The sequence below is a fragment of the Tamandua tetradactyla genome, chromosome 5 (genome assembly GCF_023851605.1).
Source record: "Tamandua tetradactyla isolate mTamTet1 chromosome 5, mTamTet1.pri, whole genome shotgun sequence".
Classification (NCBI taxonomy): domain Eukaryota; kingdom Metazoa; phylum Chordata; class Mammalia; order Pilosa; family Myrmecophagidae; genus Tamandua; species Tamandua tetradactyla.
The window spans coordinates 178283272-178310163 of record NC_135331.1 but is presented as its reverse complement, the minus strand read 5'-3'; the positions used below and the strand labels follow the sequence as shown (position 1 = coordinate 178310163).

Here is a 26892-nt window from a genome sequence, read left to right as displayed (position 1 = left end):
CAGCCCGTAATGCTTATTAATGAAGGAACTTGAATCAGACCAGAACTAACCCTCCCCAGTTCCTAAACTGTCCTGCTAGATAAAGCTGCATCTAAACAAAATTGGGCAGCCTGACCAGTAGTTTAAACTTTAACCTGCAAGTCACCTATACATCATTGTAATACTAAAACTCATTGTCATATTAATGCTGCCATTTTCTTACATATGTTCTGGGACTAAGGACGTAATCAATCTGCTTCTATGCAGTAATCAGATCACTGCTAATTACATCACCTAGAGCCATTGTGCTAATTGTCCTAAAACCTGCTCATCTTTTGATTTTATAAAACTATCAGAGTTACTGCAGATCAGAGAGACAGGTTTTCAGGCTCCTAGGTCATCTAATCTCATGTTTTACCCTTAGTAATATACTCTTTCTCTCTTTGAAACCCTAGTGTCTCTGGAATTGGTCATTTGAATACATTGGGCAAAGACCCCACTGCCTTTGATCAGTTTAAACAGTAACCCTCTTCTAGTCTCCCCACCAAAAAACCTTCAGGGAGAAGGAACTCCACTCCCATGTGCCACCCTGATATCCAGCCTGGAAGACTGAGACTGAAGACTGTCAGATACCTGTGACAGGGATGGGTGGGAACAGAATACCCGTGAAAACACCCAGGGCCCACAGAGTGCAGGAAATTGTAAAGCATGGAGCAAAGGCAGGCTTCTCATTCAAAAGCGTGGGCCTTTCCTCTTAGCCTCTGCCTGTCTGCTGAGAGATTAGGTTCTGATTTGAATTATCTTTCCTTCTCTCTACCTCCCTATACACGATTTGACTTCATTATATGATGGAAACAAAAACAATTGTAGCCATCAGTCTGCAAGATAAGCAGATGTCTTTTTTTTGTTTTTTTTTTTTAGGCAAATAGATAAAATGCCACAGCAGGAAGCCCTCTGCAGAGGTGCCTGGGCTCTCCTGTATGTGCTTTCTCAAGTCCCTTCCATGTTGTCCCTCCCTGCCCAGCCGTCCTGACCTGTATACTAGGGGAGAGGGGGTGGGGGGTGGGCAAATGCACTTCCTGTCCCAAATGCCAATCCATTTCTTCAGGGCGGTAGCTTTATGATTTCCATCTCACAGGGACTGCCCTTCACAACAGTCCCTACCCAGTGTATACAGAGAAGAGGATGGTGAAAACAGCTATTATTTTGGCCAGTGGCATGGAGTTACATACCACCTTCTCTTTCTTGTTGGCATCAGCAGTGGGCACAAGAGGCATAAAGAAATTACAATTATATGTGTCATCCAAGGGACAAAGGGCCTATCTCTGGCTGCCTTTTGGTGATCTCCTTAAGACTGGAGAACACAGTGTTTCCCTAATAAGGTAGGCCCTCTTCCTAGGGGAAAGTGCAATGTGGCACAGCCACCTTATGCCTTCAAGGGCCAAGTCCAAGCTTTTGCATGTGATATTAATCAAGAAATTACAAACTAAACTGCAAGGCAATAAAGGCATTTATTTGGGGTCTTAGAATTGCAATTCAGGAAGCACAGGTTCAGGTAGCAACCAAAATTGTTTCCTGTCTCAGTGCGTCTAGGTAAGGGTTTTTTAAAGAAAAAGATTACATCAATTGTTTGTGATTGGTGGCTATTTGGGGTGCTTCAAATGTTCTTCAGGTTGGATAGCTCACTGATTTCTTTGTCTGTGATTTTCTTATTGTGCCCTAAAGACGGGTTTTGAGGAAAAAAGTTACTTTGCATACTTTGGCAGTTTGTGATTTCAGGCTGAGATGTGCAAAAGAGTAACTTCCTGAATGAACTTCTGATTCCATTTTGAATCTCTTAGCCTTGGTAATTCTATTTTGTTTTATTTCTTTTTACATTGATGTTTGCAGCAGGCTTTGAAGGTTTGGAAGAAATTTTTTATCCCATTTTCTGCTCAATAAATGATGCAAAGAGGTTAAGTGATTTGCTCTTAGACTCTGCTAATAAGTGACCAACCTAGGAATGGAACAGAAGTGTTCAGAGTTGCAAGCCAGTGTGCACTTTCTCCCTTCTTCATTTTAAGAGCCTCTATAATACTTCTCAGAGTAGTCAAATCTCCATATACAATTTTGCCTAGGTTTGTTGGATTCATAAAAACCTGACTCTATCCTCCATCTCCTCAGAAAATTTGCTGGAGTCATTGTACACTTGTGGGACAACTTTCAAAAATATTCAGTCTTTACTTCTGTCAGTACTGCTGGAGGTTCAGGCAATTATATAAACATGCATTTAGGGGCGTGCAAAGGTAGTTCTGTGGTAGAATTCTCGCCTGCCATATGGGAGACCCGGGTTTGATTCCCGGGCCATGCACTTCCCAAAAAGCAAACAGACAAAATTCAACAAATAATGCTGCAATAATGGGATACTCACATGGAAAAATAATGAAAATGTGACCCCATCATGCAGCATACCAAAAAAAAAATGCATTTATACATGTACACGTGGCATTGTAATGTGTATGCATGCAAACATCTTTGTAAAGTCTGGACAGATTTGCCAGTTCTTACCCTGATAAATCTCTTGAATGCCAGAAACTAAATAAAGTTTACAATAAAAGTCCTGATGTTGATGAGTAGGAAATGGTGTTTACTCCTCTCAATTAAAAAACTACTATTCACTTTTCTTTTCTAAAACCTTTTATCTTCTACCTTCACAAATTTTATCCCAAGAAAAGGTCCTAATTTAGTTAAAAACATGAAGGACTGAATTGCAGTTTGTTTCACAGGAGAAAGGCTCTGCTTTTTCAAAAAGGATATTTTCCATTTCCTCTGAAAATCTTAGTATTTGTGCTATGATTTTAAAAAAATCATGACTCCAGACCAAATGGAGTAGATCTTAGGTCACACACACACACACACACACACACGCACACATACACAACAGCAACAACTAGAGATCAAAATCTTGCAATCGAGAAGTTGAATGATCTTTCTTAGAGGTTTCTAAATAAACAGAGAGCCTTTTATGGAGTTAAATTTAAAAGTTAGCATTCAGACAACAATTCTCTTAGTTAAGAATCTTTATTTGAATAGAGAACATAGAATCAGGAAACTGAGACAGGGTATTTAGAATTCAGAAGACCTCATACTTTGTTAGCAAAACTGCTGTTGAGAGTCAGGTAGTATGATGCCAGGTTCTCTGCTCTCCTCCTCTCCCAAACCCTCCCTCCTCTCAAGTGCCTTCTCAAACTTTCTAAAGGAGATTTTTTTAATTAATTTTTTTTATTAGAGAAGTTGTGGATCTACAGAACAATCATGCGTGAAATACAGGATTCCCATACGACACCCTACCACCAACACTTGCATTGGTGTCGAAAGTTTGTTACAATTGACAACACATTTTTTGTAATTCTACTTTTTTTTAACAGTGGTTACATTTGATACAACTGATGAAAGGTTATTAAAGTAGTACTATAAATATTGTGCATAGCTTATGTAGAGTTATTTTCCCCATATTCCTGACTTATTATTACTTTAATACATGTCTTATTTTATTATTCATGTACCCATACACTGGATAAAGGGAGTGTCAGTCACAAGGTTTTTACAATCACATGGTCACATCGTAAGAGCAATAAAGTTATACAATCATCTTCAAGAATCAAGGCTACTGGATTATATTTCAGTGGTTTCAGGGATTTCCTTCTGGCTGTTTGAATACACTAGAAACTAAACAGAAATAGCTATGTAATGAGTCGGTAGTCAGTCATTTGTTGAATCCTAATTTCTCCATCATGCCTCCTCCCTCTCATTTGGTCATTCTCTCAATCTTCAGGGATACCTGCGCAATGGCCACTCTAACTTCTTCATGCTGGTGAGGGATATTGACTTTATGGGGTTGAGGAATGAGATTAGATGATGGTCTTGGAGAGACTGGTACTTCTGGGTTTCAGGGTTTATCTGGCATAGGAACAATTTGGAGACCTCAAGTTTCTGAAAAAATAAACTTACTAACTGAAACTTTTAAAGAGTCTTAGATAGAACCCAGGGTTTTCTTAAGGGTTTTCAGGAATACTGCTGCTTGGGGTTTGGCATACTGTGGTATAAGAGCTGAGAGAGAAACCCTGAATGTCATTAGCCTTCTTGAACCAGAATATCTTTCCCTGGATGCCTTAGATTGGACATTTCTATATCCTTGCTTTAATTTGGACATTTTAATGGCTTTAGAACTATAAATTTGCAACTTAATAAAATCCCCCTTTTAAAAGCCATTCTGTTTCTGGTATCTCACATTCCAGCAGCTTGCAAACTAGAACACCATCTGATCAAAAGTTACCACCCACAATTGGGTAAGTCACATCTCCATGGAAACAATCAGAAAGGTCCCATCCAGCAATATTGAATGAGGATAAAATGACATGGCTTTTCTGGGGTATGCAACAGCTTCAAATCAGCACATTCCACCCTTTGGGTCCCCAAAAGACGTGTTTTTTCCAAATGCAAAACACATCATTCCATCACGATATCACAAAGCCTTAAACCATTTCAGTAACAATACAAATTTTAAAGTCAAAAACAGTACAAAATCTCAAAGTCAGCTACAACCATGGTATGTCCTAGGGCAAAATTCTTTACTAGCTCTGGACCTGTAAAACTCAGAATAAGTTATCTGCTGCCAGTATGCAAAGGAGGAACAGTCACAGGATACATATTCATATTTCCATTAGGAGGAATTGGAAGGAGCACAGGGTCACAGGACCCAAACAGTTCTGAAAACCTGCAGGGCAAACAACATTAGATTTAAAAGTCTGAGAGTCATTTATCATGGGCACTTTGGAAAGTGGCAGTCCCACCCTTTCTAAGGGCTTATATGGTGGCCCAGCTCTGTCCAAATGCAACCTTGGGGGACACTGGGGACACCGCATTTTTCTAGAGTCCACTTTCTCTAAGCATTGGGGCTGCATCTGGGCTCTCTGCCATCTCCTAGGCACACACTCAACCCCTCCTTGTGGTGGCATTCAGGCTTTCCCCAATCCCCAGGGAACATGCTCCACCCTCTCCAAGGCCTGAGGTGGCACAACTCTTTCACTACAACAAGGTGGAAGGCCCATCCTCTGCCTTCAGGGCTAACTCACCCTCTCCAAGTGCTTTGATGGGTCCACTCTCCTGGCCTATGGTTTCTTGACTTCAAACCTTAGTTTCCTGCATCTGAAGTTATTTTTCTTCCAATATGTCCCTTTTCTGCCCCTCTTAGTCCAAACTGGCAGTGGTGCCATTTACACATATCCCACAACACTTCTGTTGGTTTCCTATGCAATAAGGTGGGATCATGCCCATCAGACAAAAGGACTTTCCACAAGTCCTCCCTGGATAACTCCATTTCAAATCCTCACTTGTCCTTTGCTTAAATCCTCACATGGGGCCCTATTCATTGGGGTCTTACTTTCTAGAAGCCCAGAGTTTTCCAGACCATCAATTTCTGTTTTCTTTGAACCCAAGAGTTCAATTCTAAAGTTATCTCTTTCCTCTCATTTTGCTATAAGCTTCAAGGAGCAGTTAGACTGCATTTTCCACATTTAGTTTGGAAATTTCTTCTGCTAAATATCCAAGTTCATGACTTTAAAAATCTGCCTTCCAGCCAAAGCCACTACTCAGTTTTGCCAGATTATCTGCCATTTTAAAACAAGGATCACTTTCCTTCCAGTTTGCAATAACAAACACCTCATCTCTCTCTAGAGCCTCATCGAAGGTGTCTTTAGAGTCCACATTTCTATGAACAGTTTCTTCAAAGCATTCTAGGCCTTCTCTGTCAACCTCCTCACAACTCTTTTCCAAAATCTTCCCCTTATCCATTTAAGAAGCCATTCCAACAGCACACACTCCTGGTACCAAAATCTATTCTAGTTTGCAAGCTTCCAGAATACGATATACCAGAAATGGAATGCCTTTTAAAAAGCAGAATTTATTAAGTTGCAAGTTAACAGTTCTAAGGCCATGAAAATGTTCAGATTAAGGCATCCATAGAAAGATACCTTGGTTCAAGAAGGCTGATGATATTCAGGGTTTCTCTTTCAGCTGGCAAGGCACATGGCAATGTCTGCAAGCTTTCTCTCCAGGAATCTTCAATGGCTTTCCTTGGGGCTCTCTCCATTCTGTTGGCTCTGTTGATTCTGGTGGCTATGAAGTTTTTTTCAAAGTGTTTCCCTCTTGGGGAGGCCACAGTGGCTCAGCAGTCAGAGTTCTTTCCTGCTCCTTGAAGCTGCCTGAGACCCAGGTTCGTTTCCTGGTGCTTGCTCATGCAAAAAAAATAAAAAAGAAGAAGAAAGAAAAAGTAAAGATGTTTCCCCTTAAAGGGCTACAGTAAGCACCCCCTCCTTGAATGGGTGGAGACACATCTCCATGGAACCACCTGGTCAAAACTTACCACCCACAATTGGGTGGGTCCCAACTCCATGGAACAAACAGAAAGGTCCCGTCCAGCAATATTGAATAGGATTAAGGACATGGCTTTTCTGGGGTATACAATAGCTTCAAATGGACACACCAGGTAATAGACAAAGAGCACAGCACCTCAGAATTTAGAAAAAGCAGTTAAAACTCAAGAATAAATGTGACTACCGAGAGAGCTTTCAATTCAGAAACCTTTACAATGATCATTATTGAACATTCTGGACTGTTTAGTCATTGATTACCCAATCTCTGTCCACTTTCTATCCCTTGATGGGAGTCATGGATGTAGTCCGAATTGGGCTGATTTTCCCATGGCGGCTAGGAGTAGTCCTATTAGTGGAATGGGAGTTATGTTGGGACTGAGTATGAAGATCTGTTGTATGTCTCATAAGTTAGAGTTGAGTATAAATCAAGCTAAGGCTATAATGAGACCAATGTCCCCGATTCGATTGTATAGGACTGCTTGCAGGGCTGCGGTGTTGGCATCAGCTCGCCCATACCATCATCCGATCAGTAAAAATGATATAATGCCAACTCCTTCTCAGCGATAAATAGTTGGAAAAGGTTGTTGGCGGTTACTAAGATGATTATTGTGATGAGGAATAGTAGGAGATACTTAAAAAATTGGTTAATGTATGGGTCTGAGTGCATGTATCATATGGAAAATTCTATAATTGATCATGTCACGAAAAGTGCGACGGGGACGAATATTAGGGAGAAGTAGTCTATTTTAAAGCTTATAGAGAGTTTTATTGTTTGTACTGTAATTCAGTGTCAGTTTGAGATAATGATTTCTTGGTTTGATATTATAAACATGATGGCTGGGATTATGCTGGTTATGAAAGCATATATGATCGAGGTTTTTACATGGTAGGGGTATGTTGTTTTGTTGTTTGCTGTAATGGGTGTTATGATTGGGAGTATTAAGATTATAATGGTGGTTATAGTAAGTAGTGTGAATACATTTATTACTTTTATTTGGAGTTGCACCAATTTTTTGGTTCCTAAGACCAAGGGATTACTTCTATCCTATAAAAGTAAGAAAGCCATCTTTTATGAATGGGTGCAGGAGTTAGCAGTTCTTGCATTGGCCTTTCTTGGTGGATAAGAGTTTTTATGTTCTGTTTCTAGATTCACAATCTAGCGTTTTGTGTAAACTATATCCGCAGAGGATAGGCCGAGAATTAGTTTTGGGTGAATTGATAGCAAGACTAGTGGTAGGAGGTGTATTAGTATAAGGCTGTTTTCTCGTGTGAAAGTTGGTTTGATCATGTGGGCATGTGATGTTGGTTTTCCTCGTTGTGTTATGATTAGTATATAAAGTGAGTATAGGGCTGTGATCACTACATTTAGGCCTATTAGTAGCTTTGTAAAATTTGATCATGTGAATGATGGGATTATTATGAATAGCCCCCCCCCGATTAAATTAATTGATGGGGGAGGGCTAGGTTTGTTAGACTTGCTAAAAGTCATCAGGAGGCTATTAGGGGAATGATTGTTTGAAGGCCTCGTGCCAGGATTACAGTGCGACTGTGAATTCGTTCGTAATTTGTGTTGGCTAAGCAGAATAGTATGGAGGATGTCAGTCCGTGGGTGATTATTAGTGCGGAGGCTCCTATGAAGCATAATGGGGTTTGAATTATGATAGCTATGATTACTAGTGCCATATGGCTCACTGATGAGTAGGTGATTAAGGACTTTAAGTCTGTTTGACGAAGGCAGATCGAGCTCGTTATAATTATGCCTCATAGAGATAGTATGATAAATGGGTAGGCTATGTATTCTGTAAGTGGGTCGAGTATCACAGTTATGCATAGTATTCCATAGCCTCCTAGTTTTAGTAAGATGGCTGCCAGGACTATAGATCCTGCGATTGGTGCTTCGACGTGGGCTTTTGGAAGTCACAGATGGAGACCATAGAGTGGTATTTTAACTATGAATGCTATAATACATGCTAGTCATAGAAAATTTGAGGCTCAATGTGCTGATAGTAGTTGGGTCAAATATTTTATTATTAAGAAGTTTAGTGAGGCTGTATTATTTTGGGTATAAATTAGTGCTACTAGAAGGGGCAGTGAGCCTAGGAGTGTATAAAATAGGAAGTAAATTCCTGCATTTAGTCGTTCTGTTTGATTTTCTCATTGGGTGATGATGATAAGGGTAGGGATTAATGTTGCTTCAAATAGGATGTAGAATAGAAGTAGTTCTGTGGCTGTAAAGGTTATAATTAGAAGTATTTGAAGTATGATTAGTATTGAAATAGAGTTTTTTTCATGTAACTGTTTCTTTAGACAGGTGGGATTGACTTGCTAGTAATATTAAGGGCAGTAGTCATATGGTTAGTGCTAGTAATGGGGTTGATAGTGGGTCTGCGAAGAAGGTGGTGGAGAAGTTTAGGCTTAGGTTGAATGGTTGATAAAATAAGTGTAGGCCAATTAAGCTGATTAGTAGGCTATGGGTGGTTGAGTTGATCCATAGTATTTCTTTTTTTGAAAGTCAGGTTAGTGGTAGTAGTATGATAGTTGGGATGATTAGTTTTAGCATTGTAGGAGATTAAGGTTTTGTACGTAGTCTAGGCCATATGCATTTGATACTGTGACTAAGAGGGCTAGTCCTACAGCAGCTTCACATGCTGCAAAGACTATCAGTATTACTGGCATTATGCTTGATAGGGTGAAGCATGTGTTTAGGGTAGTTATTGTGCTTAGGACAAATAGTGATAATATTATTCCTTCCAGGCACAGTAGTGATGATATCAGGTGGGATCAGTATATTAAAAGTCCGAGCAGTGCTACTGTAAATGCTAGTAGAATGTTTATGTAAATTGATGACATATGATAATCATGTGTTGGATCATGGTTTAATGAGTCAAAATCATTTGTTTTAATTTAAACTAATTATCGTATTCTGTCCATTCTAGTCCTTTCTGGATTCATTCATAGGCTAAGCCCAGTCCTAGTAAGGAAATTAAGAATAAGGCTGTAACTAGTACTAGTTCAAGTTGGTTGGTTTGTGTTGCCCAGGGGAGGGGCAATAGTAGGGCAATTTCTAGGTCGAATAGTAAGAAAGTAATTGCAATTAAGAAGAATTTTATTGAGAATGGAAGTCGGGCTGACCCTATTGGGTCAAATCCACATTCATATGGGCTTGATTTTTCTGAATAATTGTTGAGTTGTGGTAGCCAGAATACAATGGTTACTAGTAGCAGAGCTAGGGTGGTGTTAGTTAATAGGGTAAATATTATATTAATTGCCCTTTTCCAGGTCTATCTGGAGCTTGCTAATTGGAAGTCAGCTGTACTTATTGTTACTAAAAGGGCAAGATCCTCATCAATAGATTGATACATAAAGGAACAGTCAGACTACATCTACGAAGTGTCAATATCAGGCCGCAGCTTCAAAACTGAAGTGGTGATTTGATGTAAAATGAAATTTTAATTGGCGGAAAAAACATATGATTAGGAATGATGAGCCGATAATCACGTGCAGCCCGTGGAATCCGGTGGCTATGAAGAAGGTTGATCCATACACCCCGTCAGAGATTGTAAAGGGGGCTTCGAAGTATTCTGATGCTTGTAGTAGGGTGAAGTATACGCCTAGTGAAATAGTGATAAAGAGTGCTTGTAACATGTGTATGCGATTTCCTTCTATAATGCTGTCGTGGGCCCATGTGATGGACACTCCTGAGGCTAGTAGTACAGCTGTGTTTAGTAGTGGTACTTCTAATGGGTTGAGTGCTAAAATCCCAGTGGGAGGTCAACATCCGCCTAGTTCGGGGGTTGGGGCGAGGCTTGAGTGGTAAAAGGCTCAGAAGAATCCTGCGAAGAAGAATACTTCTGAGATGATGAAGAGGATTATTCCGTAGCGTAGGCCTTTTTGTACTGTTGATGTATGGTGGCCTTGGAAGGTACTTTCTCGGATTACGTCTCGTCATCATTGATATATTGTTAGGAAGTTGGTTAATAGTCCTAGCACAAGGAGGGTTAGAGAATTAAAATGAAATCATATTGCTAACCCTGAGGTTATTAGAAGCGCTGACAGAGCTCCTGTGAGTGGCCAGGGGCTTGGATTAACTATGTGGTAGGCGTGTGTTTGGTGTGTCATTAGGTGTTGTCATGTAAGTATAGGCTAACTAGGAGAGTGAAGACGTATGCTTGGATAAGGGCTACTGCGAATTCAAGCATGGTCAGGAGGACTAGAATAATAAATGTAATTAGTGCTGTTGTAGGGCTGATAGATATTAGTGCTAGTGTTGCTCCTCCGATTAGGTGTATTAATAGTGGCCTGCTGTGATGTTAGCGGTCAGTCGTACTGCTAGGGCAGTTGGTTGAATAAATAGGCTAATTGTTTCAATGATAATTAGTATCGGAATTAGTGATAGGGGAGTTCCTTGTGGCAGGAGGTGTGCCAGTGATGCTTTGGCTTTGTGGCGGAACCCTATGATCACTATTCCAGCTCATAGTGGGATGGCTATTCCGAGGTTTTTAGATAGCTGGGTTGTAGGGGTGAATGAATGTGGTAGGAGGCCTAGTAGGTTTGTTGAACCAATAAATATGATGAGTGAAATCAGTATTAGTGCTCAGGTTCGTCCTTTTGGATTATGAATCATTATTATTTGTTTTAGTACAAGGTTGGTCAGTCATTGTTGTATGGAGACTATGCGGTTGTTGATTAGGCGGTTTGGGGCTGGGAAGAGGATGGCTGGGAATGTAATGATTAATATGACAATAGGGAGTCCTATTATGGTAGGAGAGATGAAGGAGGCAAATAAATTTTCGTTCATTTTGTTTCTCAAGGGGTTAGTTGTTTGGTTGAGCTTGGTGTATCAGGTATTGGTGTTGAGTAAAAGTAGTGTTTTGTGAATTTTAGCTGCATTAGAATAAATAATGTTAGAATTATGGATGTGATTGTGATTAATCATGTCGATGTGTCTAGTTGTGGCATGTCATTAGGGGAGGTTAGGTCCCAGTCTTTAACTTAAAAGGTTAATGCTGATTTTAGCTTCTTTAGTGATCTAGAGTAGTGACATAGATCAGGTCTGAAAGTATTTTAGCGGCACTAGTTCGAGGACAATGGGTATAAAGCTGTGGTTAGATCCGCAAATTTCTGAGCATTGTCCATAGTAGAGTCCAGGTCGTGTGGCTATGAGTGTGGCTTGGTTTAGACGTCCTGGGATGGCGTCGGTGTTTAGGCCCAGGGATGGTACTGCTCATGAGTGGAGTATATCTTCTGACGAGATTAGCATGTGGATTGTGAGTTCTATTGGCAGGACAACTCGGTTGTCAACTTCTAATAGTCGTAGTTCACCGGGTTTTAGGTCTGTTGTTGGGATTATGTATGAGTCAAACCCCAGGTCTTCATAGTCGGTATATTCATAGCTTCAGTACCACTGGTGTCCTATTGTTTTTACAGTTAATAACGGGTTGTCAATTTCATCTATTATGTATAGGATTCGCAGCGAGGGTAGTGTGGTTAAAATAAGAATGATGGCTGGTAGGATGGTTCATACTGTCTCCACTTCTTGAGCGTCTATAGTGCTTGTGTGGGTGAGTTTGGTTGTTAGTATTAGTGTGATGATATATAACACTAGCGTGCTGATTAGAAACACAATTATTAGTGTGTGATCGTGGAAGTGGAGAAGTTCTTCTATGATTGGGGATGTGGCATCTTGAAATCCTAGTTGTAGTGGGTAGGCCATAGAGGAGTAAAGGGTTTGAGCCTATAATTTGACTTTGATGAAGTCATATAATGTTTTTATTAACTCCTCATATAAAGAAAGCCACATTGGATGTGAAGTTGGCTTGATACTTACTTTAGGGCGTTCGATTCCTTCCTTTCTTGGTGTTAGTTTTTTACGAAGGCAGGTTCTTGAAATGTATGGTATGGGGGAGGGCAGCCGTGTAGTCACTCAGTGTTAGTTGCTATTAGTTCTACTGTTGAGACTTCACGTTTTGAGGCGAAGCCTTCTCAGATTATGAAGATTATGATGATTACAGCTGTTAGTGAGATAAATGATCCTATTGATGATATTGTGTTTCATATGGTATATTCATCTGGGTAGTTACAGTAGCGTCGTGGCATGCCGGATAACCCTAGGAAATGTTGAGGGAAAAATGTCAAGTTGACCCCCACAAATATGATTACAAAGTGTACTTTTGCTCAAGTGTCATCTAATGTGTAGCCTGAGAATAGTGGAAATCAGTGGACAAATCCTCCTATAATTGCAAATACTGCGCCTGTTGATAGTACATAGTGGAAGTGGGCTACTACGCAGTATGTGTCGTGTAGTACAATATCAAGTGAGGAGTTTGCTAGGACAATACTGGTTAGTTCTCCTACTGTGAACAGGAAAATGAAACTTAGAGCCCATAGTATGGCTGGTGATCATTTAATGTTTCCTCCGTGAAGGGTAGCCAGTCAGCTAAATACTTTTACTCCTGTTGGGATTGCGATAATTATTGTTGCTGATGTGAAGTATGCTCGTGTGTCTACGTCTATGCCGACTGTAAACATGTGATGTGCTCAAACGATGAAGCCCAAGAATCCAATGGACATTATGGCCCATACTATGCCTATATATCCAAATGGTTCTTTTTTTCCAGAGTAGTATGTAACAATGTGTGAGATTATGCCAAATCCGGGAAGAATTAGGATGTAGACTTCTGGGTGGCCAAAGAATCAGAATAGGTGTTGGTATAGGATTGGATCTCCACCCCCGGCAGGGTGGAAGAATGTTGTATTTAGGTTGTGGTCTGTTAGAAGTATGGTAATCCCAGCAGCTAAAACAGGGAGTGATAGTAGAAGAAGTACTGCTGTTACTAGGACTGATCATACAAATAGTGGGGTTTGATATTGATTTATTGTGGGGGGTTTTATGTTAATAATAGTGGTGATGAAGTTGATTGCGCCTAGGATTGAAGAGATACCTGCTAGGTGGAGTGAGAAGATAGTTGGATCTACGGATGCTCCTGCATGCGCTAGATTTCCTGCTAATGGGGGATAGACTGTTCAGTCCGTACCTGCCCCTGCTTCTACTATGGAGGATGCTAGTAGCAGGAGGAATGATGGTGGGAGGAGTCAAAAACTTATGTTGTTTATACGTCGGAAGGCTATATCTGGGGCACCGATTATTAGGGAGACAAGTCAGTTGCTGAAGCCTCCAATTATAATAGGCATAACTATAAAGAAAATTATTACAAATGCGTGTGCAGTTACAATGACGTTGTAGATCTGGTCGTCTCCTAGAAGGGTGCCAGTTTGCCCAAGCTCTGCACGGATGAGGATGCTTAGGCCTGTGCCAACTATCCCGGCTCAAGCACCAAATAATAAGTATAGAGTGCCGATATCTTTATGGTTTGTTGAGAATAGTCAACGTGAGATGAACATAGGTAAAATGGCTGAGTTGAAGCATTAGACTGTAAATCTAAACACAGAGGCGTGGTGCCTCTTTTTACCAAAAGTCTTGTGGTGAACGGTTCATGCTGAATTGCAAATTCAGAGTAGCAGGTTGGGCCTGCCAGGACTTTTCTGAAAGATAAAGGTGGGAGGGGTAGATTGAAGCCAGTTGATTAGCGTATTTAGCTGTTAACTAAAGTTTCCTGGGATTGAAACCCACCAGTCTAGGGAGGACTTAGCTTAATTAAAGTGCTTGAGTTGTATTCAGGTGATGTGAGATGAGGTCTTGCAGTCCTTAGTTCGGGGGCTAAGTAGTTTAATACTTGCTTAGAGCTTTGAAGGCTCTTGGTCTTAGCTAACCTAAGCCTCTAGCCCAGTGTCGTTAGTATTGGTGATATTGGGATGATGAGGATCAATAGAGTAATTAGGGTAGGTATTGTGGGTATAGTTATTTGTGGTTTGAGTTGCCATTTTATTTTTATGTTATTATTGGATGGGAATATTGTTAGAGATGATGAGTAGATTAGGCGCATATAGAAGAATAGGTTTAATAGGGCTAAAATTGCCATGAGTGTAGGCATTATTAGAAGACTATTTTTTGTTATTTCTTGAATAATTATTCATTTTGGCAGAAATCTGGATAGGGGAGGTAGCCCTCCTAGGGACATTAGGACTAGTGTTAGTAAAGTGGTTATTAATGGGGTGTTGTTTCATATGTGTGATAGTGCTAGGATTGTAGTTGCTGAGTGATAAGATAATAGCATAAACATTGGGATTGTTATAATTAGGTATACAATGAGGTTTAATATGGTTAGGGTTGGGTTGAATATAATGATTGTGGTTATTCATCCTATGTGTGCAATTGATGAATAAGCTATGACCTTGCGTAGTTGTGTTTGATTAAGGCCACCCCACCCCCCAATCATAATTGAGAGGGTAGCCATAGTAAGGACTAGTGTGGTGTTGATGTATGGGGAGTTTTGGTATATAATTGTAATCGGTGCTAGTTTTTGTCATGTCAGTAGGATTATTCCTTGAATGAGTGGTACTCCTTGGCATACTTCTGGAAGCCAGAAGTGGAATGGGGATAGTCCTAGTTTTATAGCCAGTGAGATGGTTATGATTGATAGTGCTAGTTGGTTGTGTGCTTTTATAATGGTTCACTGGCCTGAATTAATTAGGTTAATGAGCACTGCTAGTATGAGGAGTATTGATGCTGTTGTCTGTACTACAATGTATTTTGTGGCGGCTTCAGTTGATCGTGGGTTTGCTTTTGTTAGTAAGATGGGAATTATAGCGAATATATTCAGCTCCAGGCCTATTCAGATCAGAAGTCAGTGGGAGCTAAGTATTGTGATTATAGTGCCCGAGAGCAGGGTTGCGATAATTATTGTTAGGACTATGGGGTTAATTTAGTATGGGAAGGGTATAAACCAACATTTTCAGGGTATGGGCCCGATAGCTTAATTAGCTGACCTTACTGGTAGAATGTGGTATAAGAATGGAAGCACAGAGAAGTTTGATTTCTCAGGAGTAGGTTCGACCCCTATATTTCTAGAAATAAGAGGATTGTAGCCTCTATGTTTTACTCTATCAAAGTAACTCTTTTGTCAGACATATTTCTTATGTTTGTGGGAGGATACTTGCTAGTGATATGGGTGATGATATGTGTCATATTAACATTGCTAGTGTAAGAGGTAAGAAGTTTTTTCATAGTAGGTGCATTAGTTGGTTGTAGCGGAATCATGGGTATGATGCTTGGATTCATAGGAATATAACCGTTAGTACTAGTGTTTTTAGTACAAAATTGGCTGTGTAGACCTCTGGGACGAGTGGAGTGTGGAGTGCTCCTAGGAACAGAAGTGTTGTAAGAGCATTTATTATTATGATATTAGTGTACTCAGCTAAGAAGAATAGGGTGAAAGGTCCTGCTGCATATTCTACGTTGAATCCTGATACTAGCTCCGATTCTCCTTCTGTTAGGTCAAATGGGGCTCGGTTAGTTTCAGCTAATGTTGAGATGAACCACATCATGGCAAGCGGTCATGCTGGGATGATTAATCATACTTGTTCTTGTGTTGTAATTAGGCTTGTTAGTGTAAATGATCCTGATATTAGCAGGACAGATAGGAGGATAATAGCCAGAGTTACTTCGTAGGACACGGTTTGTGCTACTGCTCGGAGAGCTCCGATCAGGGCATATTTTGAGTTTGATGCTCAGCCTGATCATAGGATGGAGTATATGGCTAAGCTTGAAATTGCTAGAATGAAGAGTACCCCTAGATTTAGGTTAATAAGTGAGTAGGGTATTGGGAGTGGGACTCACATAGTTAGTGCTAGTGTCAGTGCTAGTGTTGGTGCTACTGTGAATAATAATTTTGACGATGTTAGTGGGCGGAGGGGTTCTTTAGTGAATAGCTTTACAGCATCTGTGAATGGTTGTAATAAGCTGTGTGGGCCTACAATGTTTGGTCCTTTGCGTAGTTGCATATATCCTAAAGTTTTTCGTTCAACTAGTGTTAGGAATGCTATTGCTAATAGGACTGGGATGATTAGGCATGCAATATTGGTTATAAACATGTGTTAAGAAGAGGAGTTGAACCTCTGGGGATAAAGGTTTAAGTTTTATGCATTCACCGGGCTCTGCCACCTTAACAAACCCTTGTATCGGGTTGATTTTTGCCTAGTTAACTAGATTTAGATGATTTCATCTATTTTGTCCTAAGGCTCTTGGTTCAAGTTGGTCCTATCTCTCTGGTCCTTTCGTACTGGGGGAGATAAGTATATAGATAGAAACCGACCCGGATTGCTCCAGTCTGAACTCAGATCACATAGGACTTTAATCGTTGAACAAACAAACCAATAATAGCTGTTGCGCCATTTGGATGTCCTGATCCAACATCGAGGTCATAAACCCTATTGTCGATATGGACTCTAAAATAGGATTGCGCTGTTACCCCTAGGGTAACTTGTTCCGTTGATCAATTTCTTGGATCAATTAATGATGGATTACTAACTTGATTTGTTAGGTCTGGTTATGAATCATTCGGAGGATTTTTTTTACTCCGAGGTCACCCCAACCGAAATTTTTAGCCCAGTTTATTGTATGTTGGCCCTGAAGGGTTAATGAGATATAATTGGGCTGGTAATTTAAGCTCCACAGGGTCTTCTTGTCTTATATTCTTATCCCCACCTCTTCACGGGGAGGTCAATTTCACTGATTGGAAACAAGAGACAGTAAAACCCTCGTCAAGCCTTTCATACTAGTCCCTAATTAAGGAACAAATGATCATGCTACCTTTGCACGGTCAGAATACCATGGCCGTTGAATGCATGTCACTGGGCAGGCAGTGACTCTAATAATTGTAATGCTAGAGGTGATGTTTTTGGTAAACAGGCGGGGTTTGTGTTTGCCAAGTTCCTTTTGTTTCTTTTAATCTTTCCGTTATGCACTCCTGTGTTGGGCTACCAATGGATGTAACTACAGGATATTTTATGGATAAGCTTAGTTTAGTTGTTAACTATCAGCGAATTATTCAGTCTGATATAAACTTGTGCATGGAAAAAGGTATTCTTGTTACTCATATCAACATTATCTCTTCTATTAAGATAGATTGGTCCAGTGGTGGTTTAGGAGTTGTTGATGTTTAATGGTATTTGTAGTTTTTATTGTTAAGCTTGAACGCTTTCTTTATTGATGGCTGCTCTTAGGCCTACTATGGAAGTGTGTTGTGGAAACTCTCTAATTAAGGTTTTCCTTTATCAATAGGGCTGTACCCCTATTGATTATATTTAAAACTTACATTTGGGCTATTTGTTCATTCTTTTAGGGTAAGTTTTAAGTTGAACTTATATTCATTTCCTGGACAACCGCTATCACCAGGCTCGATTGGCTTTTCACCGCTACCTACTGATCATTTCACTATCTTGCCACATAGATGAATTGGTCCTTTAGACTGTCTGTAGGTAGATCGTCTGGATTCGGGGTTTTTTACTTAAGTTTTCTTTGCAAATGGTGTTCTAGTTGACTCATTATGCAAAAGGTAAAAGGGCTGACCTTTGCTGTCCTGTACTGTTAATAGTTCTTTCATCTTTCCCTTGCGGTACTATCTCTATGGCGCCTGTGTGTTATAATTTCTGTCGCCGATACTTTTATAATTGGTGAATGTTTTAATTTGGGTTTTAGGTGAATTTTTGTTGTGATATGTTTGGGCTAGGCTTGGTTCAAAGTGGTCTAATGGGTTGAAATCTTCTGGGTGTAAGCCAGGTGCTTTTATTTAAGCTACACTTTGGTTATTCCAAGCACACTTTCCAGTATGCTTACCTTGTTACGACTTATCTCCTCTAAAATCAGGCGTCTGCTAACATGAATCATAGATTTAGTGTTGTGGGGTTGAGGAGGGTGACGGGCGGTGTGTGCGTGTTTCATGGCCTGGTTCAGTCAAGCACTCTACTTTTGACTTACTGCTAAATCCTCCTTCAGGTTTCGTTTTCATAAAGACTTTCGTGTTCTCCATTATCAGGGAATGTAGCCCATTTCTTCCAACCTCACTGGCTACACCTTGACCTAATGTTTTTATGGTTATAGTTGTGCTTACTGTAGTTCCTTTTTAGGGTTTGCTGGAGATGGCGGTATATAGGCTGTATTGGCAAGAGGTGGTGAGGTTTATTGGGGTTTATCGATTATAGAACAGGCTCCTCTAGGTGGATGTGAAGCACCGCCAAGTCCTTTGAGTTTTTAGCTATTGCTAGTAGTACTCTGGTGAATATTCTTGTTGTTTGAATATTTGTGTTTATGGCTAGGCATAGTGGGGTATCTAATCCCAGTTTGGGCCCTAGCTGTCGTGTGTTCAGATGTGCTAAAGTCACTTTCGTTGTTGGGTTTATTTATACTGGTGCTTTTTACGGCTTAGTAATAATTTGACTTTATTTGTATGGAAATCCTAAACACTCTTTACGCCGAAGGTTATTGATTTGGGTTAATTGTATGACTGCGGTTGCTGGCACGAAATTTACCAACCCTAGATTAGTATGACTTAGTCAAACTTTTGTTAATTGCTTAATTTTTATCACTGCTGTGTCCCATGGGGGCGTGGTTTAGCAAGATGTTTTGAGCTGCTGTGTTTTGCGTGCTTGATATCTGCTCCTTTTGATCCTGTTTTGATCTAGAGGGCATCCTCACTGGGCCGCTGAGGCTTGCATGTGTAATTCTACTAAAAATCAATAAAAAGGCCGGGACCAAGACTTTGTGTTTATGGAGTACACAGTACTCATCTAGGCATTTTCAGTGCCTTGCTTTAGGGTTAAGCGACATGAACTGGTGTTGCCCTATTAGGACATAGGCTTTTTCTATACTAAAAAGCTGCGATAGCTTGAGTGCTATGTCAGTATTGGCAAAAATTTTGTCCGACCAATAAATTGAAAAATGTTTGTTGGTTGCCCTATTAGGACATAGGCTTTTTCTATACTGAAAAGCTGCGATAGCTTGAGTGCTATGTCAGTATTGGCAAAATTTTTGTCCGACCAATAAATGGGAAGGTTGGGTTCTGAGTTCACTTCTCTTGTTGTTTGCTTGATGTTGCTGTATTAGTTCTATTTTTAGGGTTTGGTAAAACTGTGTAAGTGCAGTGCTGAGAGTTTAAGGGGGGTGGGGGGGTTGGCTTGTATATATTTTTTCTCTTTTTTTTGTGGCTTTTAGCTGCGTATATATTTATATGTCCTGTTACCATTGACTGAATAACACCTTTAATCTAATATGCCAGTTGAACCAACGTTCAATTTAATTCCAGCTACAATTGAATTGACTGCGACGGGGCCTCCTGTAGGCCATAGCTGAGTCGATGCAAATCCCCCTCCCTAAAAAATAAAAAATACCAAATGTATGACACCACAGTTATGTGTGATCATGGGCTGATTAGACATTAGTCCATCGAGATGTCTTATTTAAGGGGACCGTGTGGGCGATATCTAATTGGATGGCCCTGAAGAAAGAACCAGATGCCAGTTATAGTTTCAGGCTAGAAACCCCCACAGATAATGGGCCCAGAGCGAGAAGAGGGACACGATTCAAGCAGGTTGCTCTCAAATTCAATTCTCAGTAATCGTTCATTATAGCTTATATTAGTGACACCATACAATATTTGTCTTTTCCTTTCTGGCTATTTCACCCAACATAATGTCCTCAAGGTTCATTCCTCTAGTTCATGAGGCACGATTTCATTCCTTCCTGTAGCCACCCAGTATTCCACCTGTTCTGGTTTGCTAGCTGCTGGAATGCAACACACCAGAGACGGATTGGCTTTTAATAAAAGGGGATTTATTTTGTTGGTTCTTCAGAGGAAAGGCAGCTTATTTTCCACTGAGGTTCTTTCTTACGTGGAAGGCATAAGATGGTCTCTGCTGGTCTTCTCTCCAGGCCCCTGGGTTCCAACAACTTTCCCCGGGGTAATTTCTTTCTCCATCTCCAAGGGCCCAGGCTGAGCTGCAGGTGCTGAGATGAGGAATGCCAAGCTGCTAGGCTGTGCTACATTGCGTTCTCTCATTTAAGCACCAGCCAATTAAGTCAAACGTCACTCATTGCAGCAGACACGCCTCCTAGCCGATTGCAGATGTAATTGGCAACAGATGAGGTTCACGTACCGTTGGTTTATGTCCGCAGCAACAAGATGAGGTATGCTCACCTGGCCAAGTTGACAACTGAATCTAACTAACACGCCACCCAATATGGTTGTATCTATACACCATAGTTCGCCTTTCCAGTCATCAGTCGATGTACCCTTAGACCACCTCCATCCACTGGCAGTTGTGAGTTTGACAGTCCTCAATGAAAATTAGTTACCCATAGCTCTGTGACCCTGTGATATGCACAAGAATGTGGAGGAGTCGGAATGTCCATCATTTGTGGGAATGAGCAAGTGAAACATGTATGCATGCCCCGGAGCACTGAGTAGCATTTAGAATCAATGGAGTTGATACATATGGTAAGAGAGACAAATCTAAAAAAACAAAACAAAAGCAAAAAAAAAAAAGCAACATGGTATAGAGCAAGAAAAGCAAGATGCAAAATGAGAACTATGTATGTCAATTTATGTAATTGAAAATAATGCAAACTCAAACAACATTACTTTGTCACAAGGTAGCATACATGTTCAAGAAAGCATATGTAGCACATTAGAGCTGTTGGCCTGTGGTGGTCCTGGCATGGCCCCTTGATGATACTGTGCCTTGGAGTGGGCATGACCAACTCAACTGTCTGCACCTGAGGTATTTAAAGGAGGCAGTTCTATTTGGAAGGGGAAGCTGAGAAGGTTCAATGTAAACATTAGCTAAGCAGGACAGATAAGTTAGGAAAGGTTTTGGGCAGCATCATTTCTGTTGGGAGCGAACCTCCATTGCATAGTCCTGTGTAGGTTCAGAGCTGTCGGATTTGGTTGGGCCAGTCTTCCCACTTCTGTAGTTTCTTCAGCAGGCCTGATTGCATCTCATGATTGCAGTTGAGGTTAGTTGGTAATGGCTTCCATCTCTCCTTTATTGTTCAAATTACTTTTAAGTGGATGGTGAAGAGAGGTGCTGTTTATTGGGGGACATCTCAGAGACCGCAGTAATCATAGGCTCACAAATAACTAGAACGTGTTATTGCTATTATTTCGCAACCAATTTTCCTACAACCTGACCACCAGGTCAAGGTGCAGCCTGGACTTGGCAGAATGCAGGGAACTGAGGTGAGGAGCAGAGACATGTGGCAAAGGTTGTGCTCTCACTGCAGGGGAGGAGGTCGTTATTAGAGCTTCATTCAGAGCTTGTTGACCTGGGTTTGGGTGTAAAATTAAGTTGACTGATTAAACCAGCTTGGTTATCAGGCTTTCACTGACCACTTTCAATTATTGCTAAATTGGTAGGGTATGGTGTGCAAAAAGGAAGGTGAGAAGGAGGCTGTAGGCTCTCTGGGAACAATGGGCAGCAAAGGAGGCTGAAATCCCAGCCCGTCATCAAGATCACCTGGCTAACAGGGCCAGCTAGCACACAAAACCCCTCAAATACAATAAATAATGACCCTGAACCTCAAGGCCAAGGTGACTTCTACTCAGTATATTCTGATTAATTAGGTGAGAAAATATCTAATATTTTAGGTAGATTGCTATCGAAAAAAATTATGTTTGAAATGGTTGTCAATTCTTTGAAAAATCATTGACATGTAATGCCTGGTACCCCACTCTTGTTTGGTATGTGATGTTGTGATTTGATGTCACTACTTTAAAATAATATGCATATTTAGAAAGTCTACTTTTTGTTCTCTTCTAAAAATGTGCACCCGCGTCCTTTCTGCAACTAAGTGATAACCCAAATTCATTATTACAAATTTGCTCCTTACTTATATAAACACTTCCAAGTTCTTTTCTAAAACCAGTTAAAAATGTAAGTACTTCAAAAAAATAATTATCTTCAATTTAAGCTATTTTTTTATTTGAATGCTCTAGTGCTTTTACAGCCTGTTATGAATTTGCAATATGTATATTTGGTGTCATGCAATTGTAGACTTTGAACAGGAGAGACACATAGTTAACTACCAATTGGTAACAAATTGATATTATATTTGTAGCTAAGTCTTCAAAATTTCTATTCCAACTTAGAGTGAAAATAATGTCTTTTAATTTCTCATTTCTTCAGTTCCAGTTTGAGGAAACTGGATGTTTGAAAATCTTGGCTGGCAATAATGTTGCTAATATCCTTAGAAACACACATTTCCAGTATCTTACTCTGACCTCTGCAGTCTTCATTTTCACTCAGATGTTTAAAGATTCCTGCTCTTTGAATTAAAAAGAGTAGATTTCTGTGGAGAAAATTATTTATCTATCATGTAAATTCCAGGTGAACATAACTGAAACGTTTAATTATTTTTGCTTGCTGTAAATTCAACACATGAGTATTGTAAAAAAGGTAAAAACATTTCAGAAGTTTAGAACAGAGCTGAAGTCTTCTGCCTTCTTAATTCCCTCTCCTCACCCCTCCCCAGGTAACTATATCATTCTGGTATGTGTTCCTTGACCTTCCAGAACTCAGCTTTGATTTTATCATAGAGATGTTGCTATTAAAATACAGATTATTGTATTGTCCAATGGACAATATTGACCATCATATAGACAAAAATTTTAAATGTAGCTAAAATTTGATTTAACATATGTAAAGTCATGATGGGGACCCTTAGGAAGCATTTTGCAGTTAGACCTGACTCATTTTTGATTCCATTCTTTGTACAAGAAGAGCTGGTTAGGCCAGTTTTTCTTGGTTCCCACAGTATTTCCCTGACTCAATCCAGCTTTAACCAAAATTGCTGTACACCCAGCAAAAAACTTGCTTTTACATTATCTATATATTTTTATTTTGAGTAATTCTACAGTGAATTCCTTTTCTATATTTTTTCCGTGTAGGGAAAAAAAAGTCAGCTAATATAGGTACTTGTAGCTCAAACGTCCATGAGAGCTATAGCTGCCTCTGACAAAGCAAGAAATGCTTTTGGATGATTGTTGCCAAGTTCTCTGGGTTTTGAATAGACACACAAGCTTTTGCCATTTTAAGCTTTCTGGTATATTAAAGAGGTAGGTAATTGTTCTCTGTTGATGTGCAACCAAAATTCTTGGCATTTCAAGTGAGGTAGGATGAAAATTAATAGAAGGGTAATTTTCAGCTTTATCTTTCCAACTTTCTATTCTAGATTGAAGTGAGAAAATATTTAATAAATAAATGGATTAAAAAATGACTCCAACAAGGATATTGTTATACTTTCTCATCCTCAATTGTAAAGACAAATGGTTCTAAGCTCAATCATTCATTGATTTGGTTAATTCATCCATCCATCCCTCTTTCTATTCACCCAACCTCTCACAAAGTACTTTTTGAACACCTTCTCTAGGCATGATTTTGTAGGGGAGATTAAAAAAAATACATTAAAAAATACATAAAGCAAATGTATTTGTTCTCCCAAGAAGCTAAATATCAACAATGTAGTAACAATTCTGAGAGTGGGATATTTTGGTAATTTTTTATTATTTTTTTTTAAGATAATTGGTAAAGGAAATTAAAATTAGATGATTATTTAGCTCCCAAAGCTCTACCCTGGAAGATCTTGATTTGGTAAGTCTGGATCTGCCAGTTACTCTGTGAGTCCTTGATCAAATACTTTATTTTTCAGCACTGGCTTCTTCATTTCTAACAGTGAGATAATAAAAACTACTACTCCAGTTTATCAGGAATCTTAAATGAGATACTATAAATGAGAGCCTCTGCAATTCCCCAATGTTATACAGTTCTAAGGTATTAATAACTTTTAGTGTATGTCAATGAAGCAAAAACAGATTTTTAGTGGTATTCTCTTCTTTTATGCAAACACTGTTGACATTTCTAGCAATCTGTCCTAATCTGGTCACTCAACTTTTGGTAAGCTAAGATAAAGCCACATCTTTTCCCTGTAGCTGATTTAAGTGTGTTGTGGGGGCTGGATATGCGGAAAGTGGGTAGGTGAGAGAAGAGATGTTGGAATGTGGGGTGAGAAAACAGGAGTGGACAGAAAGAATGGCATAGAATGGTAGCTGGACAGACCTGCCTCACCCAAGATTGTATTATCCAGGTGTTCCTCCTGGGGTTGATAATTTTGACCAACCTGAGGGTCCATGGAAAGTTTGCAACTACATCTTAAAATGTTAGCTCTAGAAGAGAATTCCAACCCTCCTGTTTCATAGGATAAGAGGCTAGCAGAGAGGTTAAATGACTAGTCCAAAGTCACACAGCTAGTTAGTGGTAGGGGCATGTGATATTTTAACATAGTCAATCTGACATGAGCCATTTTAGAGTCTTAAAAAATCAATTATTGGGCAGGCCACAGTGGCTCAGCAGGCAGAGTTCTTGCCTGCCCTGCCAGAGACCTGGGTTCGATTTCCAGTGCCTGCCCATATAAAAAAAAAAAAAAAAAAAGAAGAAGAAGAAGAAATAAATTATTGAACTTTGGTCAGTTATTGTCTTTAAATAATATATGTGATAGACCTGGTTGTCCTTCTATACCTGAGTCACTCTGGTGTCAGCATTAGCAGTGAAGGCGTGGGATGGGGCTGGGCTCAGGCATGTCCTGGCAGAGCATATGTAACCAAGAGCTACGCGCTGACCACACTTGGTCATCCCAGACCAGTTATCACTCTCTGAGAACCCTTCTCTCTCCCCCGGGATACAACGCACCGTCTATGATGTCACGCCTGACATTACAATGCTTATTTTTATTTACTTGTAATTAATTAATATACTTGTCTGCTTTAAAAAGGAAGCCACTCTGATTTTCACTTGAAATTATAACGAGTGTCTCAGTTAACCCTAGCCTTATTTGATTGGGTTTATATTAGGTAACGAATATTTGGGCCACAATGTAATCCTCGTCTCAATTCCAGGCTGCTGAGAAAATCCACAATTCAGTTTTGATAGTTTCCATCAGTACTCACTAATGTACATCATATTTAAAAGTGCAAATACCACTGTTTTTCAAAATGTTGGTTTTGGCCAATCTCTTTGCAACAGACTTTTAAAAATATATCTTCATTGCTCTAAAAAATTATAAAAGTTATGGATTTATTAAAAATTCAAACAATATAACCGTAATTAAAGCAGAACATAATAATGGTACAGGGTTAGGGACGCATAAGAGTCAGGGATGTCTGTAATAAAAGTCAGTGGATATGGCTTGATGGAGGCAAAGAGTTCTGTATTTGTAATTCTAGGGCTGGGGCTACATACGGCTCTCTAGATTTGTAACTTGTGAAATGGGTCCTGTGTGGTAGGGGCACAGGATTTCCCAGACAAGCTCCACTATCCCTCGGGTGATGAGTCCCAAGACAGCAACACACTACAGTGGACAGAGTGCCAGGCCCACATCAGGTCTGTGTGCAGACCACGCTCTGGACTGGGTGATTTATTTAGTCTTCCTGCATCTTTTTCCTCATCTGCACCGTGGATAATACCCTTTCTGTGGGGTTGTGAAGATGGGACAGCTGTGTTAGCAGTGTATTTTGGTTTCCTACAGCTATTGGTATGCGATATATCAGAACTGGGTTGGCTTTTACCATGGAGCTTTATTAGCTTACAAATGTACAGTTCCAAGGCCATGAAAATGGCCAAATTAAGGCATCAACCGGAGGATACCTCTCTGAAGAAAGACTGCCGGTATGTGGGACCCCCCTGTCACAAGGGAGGGTGTCTGGTGTCTTCTGGTTCTTCCCTCCCAGTTGTGTGGCTTTCAGCTTCTGGCCTCCTCTCTCAGCTCCTCCTGGGGCTTTTCTCTCTTGAGCTCTCTTGGCGTTTTCTGTCTTTTATCCTCTCATAAAAGATGCAAAAGCATTAAGACCTGCCTTGCATAAGGTGCCTCACATCTTAAATTGAAATAACCTAGCCCAAAGGTCCCACTCACAACAGGTCTGCGACAGGAATGGATTAAAAGAACATGGCCTTTTCTTAGGCAGTGACAGCTTCACACCAGCACAGTGTCCTATTAGTGGAAGCTCTCAGACTTTGCCACCTATAGGCAGTCCTCATTTGACCTTCAGGGCCTTTGGTAGCAACTTAGACAAGGAGGCCCATCAGCAGCTCCAGGGGAGGCTCCTGGGGACAAACTTTAATGGCCAAGAAGACAGACGTCACATGGCAGAGCCACCAGCTACAGGCCAGTTATTAGAATAGGCCTTTGAAATCTGTTGTAAAGGTATACAACCATCGCTAAAAGATACATCAAAGACATGGTCCTCGAAAGCATCATTCATATCAGAAGAGTGCTTGCACTGCCTTCTAAGCAGGAGGTTGTTCTATAAACTTCACGTTCTGTTGAGAAATTCTCTAAGTGGGAAGTTCTTGTCCTTTTATGGGTGAAAAGGTAATAATTGTGACAGCTTCACAAATCTCACGCAGTACTATTTGGAGAACATATTATTATCCCAGACAATACATGGTTTTTCAAGGAAAGCAGTTTTTCAAGATCCTAGATAAATATTTTATATCTCCAAGATTCTGTGTAGCAAGCAGATGGAAGACTTAGAAGGCATTTGTTAATATTAAAACA

The 26892-nt window shown here is 40.1% G+C and overlaps 1 non-coding gene across 1 annotated transcript; it reads right to left on the bottom strand.

The window, feature by feature from the left end:
* Positions 1–18093: 18093 nt before the first annotated feature.
* On the bottom strand, positions 18094–19051 carry LOC143685458 (18S ribosomal RNA). The gene has a single exon (XR_013176681.1). It is a non-coding gene; the product is annotated as an 18S ribosomal RNA (ribosomal RNA).
* Positions 19052–26892: the final 7841 nt, after the last annotated feature.